Source organism: Limulus polyphemus, unplaced genomic scaffold (genome assembly GCF_000517525.1).
Source record: "Limulus polyphemus unplaced genomic scaffold, Limulus_polyphemus-2.1.2 Scaffold714, whole genome shotgun sequence".
Taxonomy (NCBI): Eukaryota; Metazoa; Arthropoda; class Merostomata; order Xiphosura; family Limulidae; genus Limulus; species Limulus polyphemus.
The window spans coordinates 230,938-238,418 of record NW_013666324.1 but is presented as its reverse complement, the minus strand read 5'-3'; the positions used below and the strand labels follow the sequence as shown (position 1 = coordinate 238,418).

Sequence of the window (7,481 nt, the reverse complement as noted above, 5' to 3'; positions counted from 1 at the left end):
ATCTCTACCTACCTATCTATCTATCTATCTCTACCTATCTATCTATCTCTTATTAAATCTATCATAGTATAACTAATTAAATACCGGAATCTGTAAAATGTCTATCTATCTATCTCTACCTACCTATCTATCTATCTTTGTAAGATTCGTTATATAGCAACGTTGTACGATGTATTCTCATATTTTAATATTTCGTTTAATATTTCTTAAACTGAAGCTTTAGCGTCTGCAACATTGAATATCTGAACGCTTTGCTTGGAACTTGTCGGTTTAGTTTCGGATTCTTTCTTACGAAAGACCTGAACCACAAAAAAAAAATTGAAGGTGTCATCTTGTACGGACGAGATAGTATCTCGTACTACATTACTGAACTATAGCTGGAATACCTGTCCCCTGGACGAAAGTTATGTAAATTCATGATTAATGAAAGGTTATATTAAGAAAAGAAAAGTTGCTCCCCTTATATGTAATTGTAAAAGATGCAAAAACGCCCATAAAAACTGAAAATACAAAATGTGAAACCGCAAGTTTGCATGTATCTCCGCATGGACCCAACAAACCTTCATGCCAAATTTCGTGAAGACCCATCTATGGGGAGCGAAGTAATGGTAAAAAAATGCCCATTAAAACCGCAAAATGTAAAACTGAAAATATGTATCTATCTCCCCATGGATCCAGTGAACCTCCATACCAAATTTGGTGAAGATCCATCAATAGGAGGCGAAGTAATGGTAAAAAATGCAAAAACATCCATAAAAACCGCAAAATGTAAAACTGAAAATATGTATCTATCTCCCCATGGATCCAGTGAACCTCCATACCAAATTTGGTGAAGATCCATCAATAGGAGGCGAAGTAATGGTAAAAGATGCAAAAACATCCATAAAAACCGCAAAAGCAAAATGCGTAATTTATTCTTGAAATATCCCTCCTCACTGAGTCGCTTCACATTTTAATGGACTACTTTTATACCATACATATGAGTGGTACGGAATGACCTTAGACGAAATTATTCAATATCATTAGATATCAAAAACAGAGGCCAAGATAATATAATGTATATGATAGTTGATTTGAATAAATAAAAATATCTGTAAATCCTTTTTGTAATGCATCTCTCAGGCTGCAGAAAGCTCATCTGATAATATTTTGTATTTATTTCCACGCACGTATAAAAATATTTAATCATTCGAAATATCATGGTTCTTATTTACAAGAAAGGGCGAACTTATGCAACCTATAGATGAAGACAATTCCACCATTAGCAAATGCTACAATAATATCTTCGTCTCTATATGTTTTTATTCATATCTTAACATTTAGAATCGTAGAGCAAATACGAACTTTTGGAAAGTACTTAGAAGTTTTGAAAATGTTAATCATCCTATAAAACAGTCTTATGTCTTTGCTATCCCAAACATATGGTATTATCTACGTGTGGAGGAGTAGAAAGATAATACGTGCTTAATAAGGTCAAATATAGTTTTGCTGTGTATGGTTGTAATTCTCATTAGTTAAATAATCTCTAAATAAGGTCGAATTGTGTATTAATGGGAATACCTCCCTCCAAAGAGCTATTTCTCGGCCTCTCCTCCCCCCAAATATCTATTTCTCGGCCTCTTCTCCCTCAGAGAGCTATTTCTCGCCCTCTCCTCCCCCAAAGATCTTGGCCTCAAGGGATTATTTATTATTTATGCCCACTACAACATGACCAGCCTCGAGAGATCACGATTAATCACGTTAAATTTTTACTGTTTTTTGGTTGTGAGCACAAAAATAAGAATCGTTTCAAAATCTTCGCCCGAAGTTACGCAAAGGAGTAGCCGTCCCTAATTTTGACCTAATTAATCTAGAGTAAAGGCAGTTATTTAACAGCACCCACTGCCAACTTTTCAGCTACTCTTATCTAACTGAACAGTGAGATTAGACCGTCACTTTTATAGTAAACCCATGGCTCCAAAGCGAGGGGCAGATTGACTTCGACTATTATGCCAATTGGCTAACTGCTTCACATTATGCTGGTTGACTAACTCCTTCAGATTGACTTCGACTATTATGACAATTGGCTAACTGCTTCACATTATGCTGGTTGACTAACTCCTTCATACTGACTACGACTATTATGCCAATTGACTAACTACTTCAGATTATGCTGGTTGACTGACTACGACTGCTATGCTGGTTGACTAACTCCTTCATATTGACTACGACTGTTATGCTGGTTAACTATCTCCTTCAGAATTACTACGAGTATTATGCTAGTTGACCAACCCCTTCAGATTGACTACGAGTATTATGCTAGTTGACTAACCCCTTCAGATTGACTACGACTATTATGCTGGTTGACTAACTCCTTCACATTGGCTACCAGTATTATGCTGGTTGAATAATCTCTTCAGATTGACTACGAGTATTATGCTGGTTGACGTACTCCTTCAGATCGACTACTACTATTACTTCAATTGACTAACTCCTTCACATTTACTACATCTATTACAATAAGAACTATTTAGTAAAGTTTTGTTTGTTTACTTGTCTGCTGTGTCCTCTGCGGGGAATCGAATCCGGAGTGTAGGTCCTTAGACTTACCGATGTCCCACCGGGGGGTGGGGGCATTTAGTAAAGTAAACCTAGTTTGTTATCGCATTTATATGTGTGTTAGAATTTTTTTCAAAATGAAAGTGTCTACTAGTTAATAACGATTACAATACACAACGTGTTAAAAAAAAACTGCTGATTTCTTAGCATCGAAGTATCATAGCAAATCACGATAAATCCAAGTTAACATAAATCCAGACAGCGTACCTAATCCAGTTATTTGTAAAATAAAATACATCATTATATCAAGATGGGAAAATATGCGATTCCCTATTTCTGTTTAAGCAGATAACTTTGTGTTAACAAAACTTTTCAATTATTGCTTAAATGTTTTGCTTGACATTGATGAAGTGTGAAGTAAAACAGAAAGCTGTGATTAATCCAAGATTTAAAAAAAAGCAACTTTAACATTGCTAAGTCATTACGTTATATTGAGTTCGTCATTCTAGAATAAAGATGTTATATTGAGTTCGTCACTCATTATTTCATTATCTCAGTTACATTTGAAGATAAATTTTAAACACATCTTCTGTGTGTATAATCCTTCCTATGTTATCATCATTTTTATTAAAGACATACAATGGAATATATTGAGAAAAATTCAATTATGAAAATGGATATAAGATGAACTTTGACAATATTGCATTTTCAGCGTTTTCAATTTGGTGCAAGAAAGGAAATTAATTTTACTTACCGATTGCGTGGAAACATTTCCATGGTTACTTGTTTTGGAGACGAAATAATTCAATTTTATCCCCCGTCTAGAATTTTCAGAAAAAGGAAAAAAAAATATATATATATAGGAAATTACACTCATATTAATCATTAATTTGTCATTGGGTTTGATTTCGTTGATTATGAGTGACTATATTTATGAACTGGACAGAAATTGGGAAGTATTAAATTGAATCTCTCGAAATCAATTTCCGTCTTAATTACTGATTGGTTAAGAAACTGGTTATGTTGGAAAACGTTTTGCTATTCGCTGTTCTTGAAACTTCTGATATTGATTGCAAGTCGTTTATTTGTTTGTAATTAAGCACAAAGCTATACAATGGGCTATCTGTGCTATCTAAACGATAGGTTGCATTAAAATAAGCATTTTACTTTATTTTTGATTGTAGTTTTTAAAAAAAATGGGTAAAGAGCTACTTTTAAACCAGTACTTTATAAGTGGTTTACTCAAGAACCTTACGAAAGATCTCTCTTTGGTCACTTTGACAAGAAACAGTTATCGTTTTATCTAGTAACCTAAATTAGTGGTCTGTTCAACTCTAAACTCCGGTGGCTCAGCTTGAGGGCTTATAACGCTAATATTCAAGGTTTGATCTATAGATGGCCCTTTATGCAGCTTTGCACTTAAAGAACACAAACAAAGCGTTCACTGAGCGAAAATTAATAATTCCTTTGCTTGTTTGCACAGTAAAATAAGAATTATGTCACTGTTAAAAAAGAGCCTACTGTTAGAGATCTGTGACTAAAACTATTTTACACATTAAAACTCCGGGGTGTTTTTGACCAGTCTAATCACCCTATAAATGTAACCAACTGTTAGAGATCTGTGACTGAAACTATTTTACACATTAAAACTCCGGAGTGTTTTTGACCAGTCTAATCATCCTATAAATGTAACCAACTTTACAAGAAATAATGTACGTTTTTCTTATTCTTTAAGCACAAAAAAGGTGTTTATCGGGTTTACCAGCTGTTTATGCTTCTGGATAAATACAGTTTCTTTCCGAAACTAAGGTTCATTTTTAAAGCCATCACTTGTATTTTGATATATGATTGCATATATATATATATGATATATGATATATATTGGATATCGGATACAAAGAGGGTAAATTATCTCATTTCTGTATTTCATTACATCTTTTTAGTTTTCTGACTTTCAGTAACAAGATATCTTATTTTTATTGTTTGACTCTACAGAAAAGGTCACTTCTGAACTTATTAGTGATCAGGAGCTCTATGGCAAGGCAACTAGTCAGAAAACATGCTATCAATTCCCGTTACGTTTTTATGATACTTTGATGGTCCAATTAATAATGAACGGAAAAAAAAAGAGATATTACGTAACGCTTTGTAGCTATCATGTTCTACGATACAAACACTCCTTAGGATCATTAGTTTAGGTAAAACAACAACACTGATCAAATGGGTATAATTTTACTTAATTAAACTGTGGTAGTTGTAACCTAACTTTCCAAAGACTATAAAGTGGAGGTTACAATTGAAGAATAGTTTATAAAGAAATAAAACCTTTAAACACTAAATATTTCATATTTTTTATTGAGAAAAATACGTTGTACAAACAAAGTAAATATATATATATATACTACATTAAAATTTTAACGTTGGTTTCATTAATATTGTTGATTTTGGTATTTAGTATACTTTATTGATCATCGTATCTTATGCATTATTCTGAATTATTTAGGTTTACCTGTTTGTTCTTTATTTGTTTTCATCAATGACCAACTATCCTCCCACAGTTGGCTACAGGTAGTGAATGTATAGTTAGGAAGTTGTCCTAATCCTAACTATACATTCACTATCTGTTGTCCTAAGATAGTGAATGTATAGTTAGGATTAGGACAACAGATAGTGAATGTATAGTTAGGATTAGGACAACAGATAGTGAATGTATAGTTAGGATTAGGACAACAGATAGTGAATGTATAGTTAGGATTAGGACAACAGATAGTGAATGTATAGTTAGGAATAGGACATTATGGGTTCAAGCACCTGAACCAGGCTCTCTAATACTTTCAAATGTGTTAATATGTTGTTGCATAGCGGATTCTTACTAACTGATGTATAATTGAAAAGTTCAGTGTTATTTGAATGTTACACATGACTAGATAGTTTTTTTGACATATTTTTGGCATGTTTTGTCTTTGCGCGCTTTTGGATTACATTTTAGTATACATACATATATTGCATTTATATAGATAATTTTGCATTATCAATGTGCTGTAAAAATGATTTAGAACAATCCTAAACTTTCTAAGCTGGCCAAACCTCGTGATAGATTATTGGGATTATGGCCGGAAACATCGATGACTGATGAACTGATGCATTACAATAATTATAACTTCTTTTTGTTTTATGAGATTAAATAGTACAAGTTAGTCCTTTATGTAAATTTTTAGGTACATCATTTCTCAAAACATTTTCTTTTTGTTCTTATTTCTGCAGTTAGCTTAGCTTATTTTGGTCAGAAGCTAATTGATAATAATATATGAGAACAGTCAATGAACTACTTGAAACTTATGATGTCATCAAATTATTCAGTTTTAGAGCATGAAAAACAGCCTGAACTATTTGTATAAAGCTAGCCAGAAACGGGGTAGCTGGGGTTTTCTTGCTACTGAGTATGGGTTTATCTATAAACTACCATAATCAATAAAACCATCAGCAACTCTTTCCGTTCAACGTGTAAAGAACTTCGCATAGCACCAAAAATTTAAATCAGGTTTGTTCCTTACAGTCGAAAGCCACCCTACATTCACGCCCTCGCGTCTTATACGCCATTCTTTTGTTTGGTTGGGAAAGTATTATGATTGAAAATCGCGTTACGAAACAGGTGACCAGTAATAGATATGTCATATTTCTGGCACCTCAACGGTGATAATGAAAGTTTTTTTTTTTATCGGATAAGCTAGTAATAGAATAGTGGGGAAAAACAACAACTCAAAATCCTTTTTTTTTATGTAATAATTCCAAAATACGAGATATCGTTTAACTCAGGAGTTCCGCATATAATCTCGTTAAATGACTTGCATGTTGTTTTAACAGTTAAGAATTCACTGAAATAATACTAGATTAAAGAAAAATAAATTATCATCATATAAAACGTAAGAAAATCTTGAACATTAGCAAAGTTGCGACGCAATAAATGCGCGAAACACTTTATAATAAAGAAAATAACTCGTCATTACAGCTGCAAATCCACCCAGCAGTGATGAAATACAGCTAACGATGGACTCTGTAAACCGTGTCTTCAATCGGATGTTTCCCATGGTTCCAAGTAAAACTCATTACATCCTGGAACTAGATTCCAAAGACGACAACAACCTTCTGAAAAATTATAACATTCCAGCTAAATTAGTCAATGACGAGTCTCTTCTTTCCGATGATGTTCCAACTAGGAGTCTGGAGTTGGGATTTCACAAGCGAGGACCCATATGTATGAGAAATTGCATCGCCCAAGGACTTCTTCACCCTGTCCAGTGTCATTCGCTATGTTAACAGAAGGAATCCGAAAGTCGTCGAATATACCTCAGGTGAAAAATAACGTTTACTTCTTGTAAATGCTAATTAAAATCTTTCATATTGTCTTAGTTGTTAAATCTTTTCTGAGATATGTACTTCTTTTGAGAAGTTAAAAGTTTGTTGAGGTTAAAATAGATATCACAAAAATGAAACAAATAAAACGTGGGATTCAGAAACTAGAAAAAAAATACATCTTTTTTTTTGGGGGGGGGACGTAAAAGTTAAATTTTTACGAAGGTGAAACTCCAAACGTAGAGGTAAATAGTTTTGTTAAGTTGCAGTAAACAGGTTAAAATATTCCTCGTGGCCTGTATTTTGATGTTAATACATATTGTTAAAAACAAGTTATAATTTATATTATAAGAACCAGCATAATTAAATAATCCATTCTTTAAGAAGATACTTAATAACACTAAAGTTAACGATAATAATTTGTTACTTAATGTGGACGAATTGGGATGTTAAGGGAGGAAGCAATAATGAGAAACCGTCTACTTAAGAATGCTTATGTTCTTCATCATAAGAAGTACCTAACATGATAAAGACTGTCACAATTATATGTGGCCCAGCATGGCCAGGTGAGTAGGGGCGCTCGACTCGCA

The 7,481-nt window shown here is 33.3% G+C and overlaps 1 long non-coding RNA gene across 1 annotated transcript in view; it reads left to right on the top strand.

Moving 5' to 3' along the window:
* Positions 1-7,481, top strand: part of LOC111085924 — a 16,731-nt gene that overhangs the window by 8,683 nt on the left and 567 nt on the right. Inside the window, exon 2 of the long non-coding RNA XR_002610692.1 lies at positions 6,548-6,890. This is a non-coding gene — a long non-coding RNA (uncharacterized LOC111085924). The remainder of the gene's footprint in view (positions 1-6,547; positions 6,891-7,481) is intronic.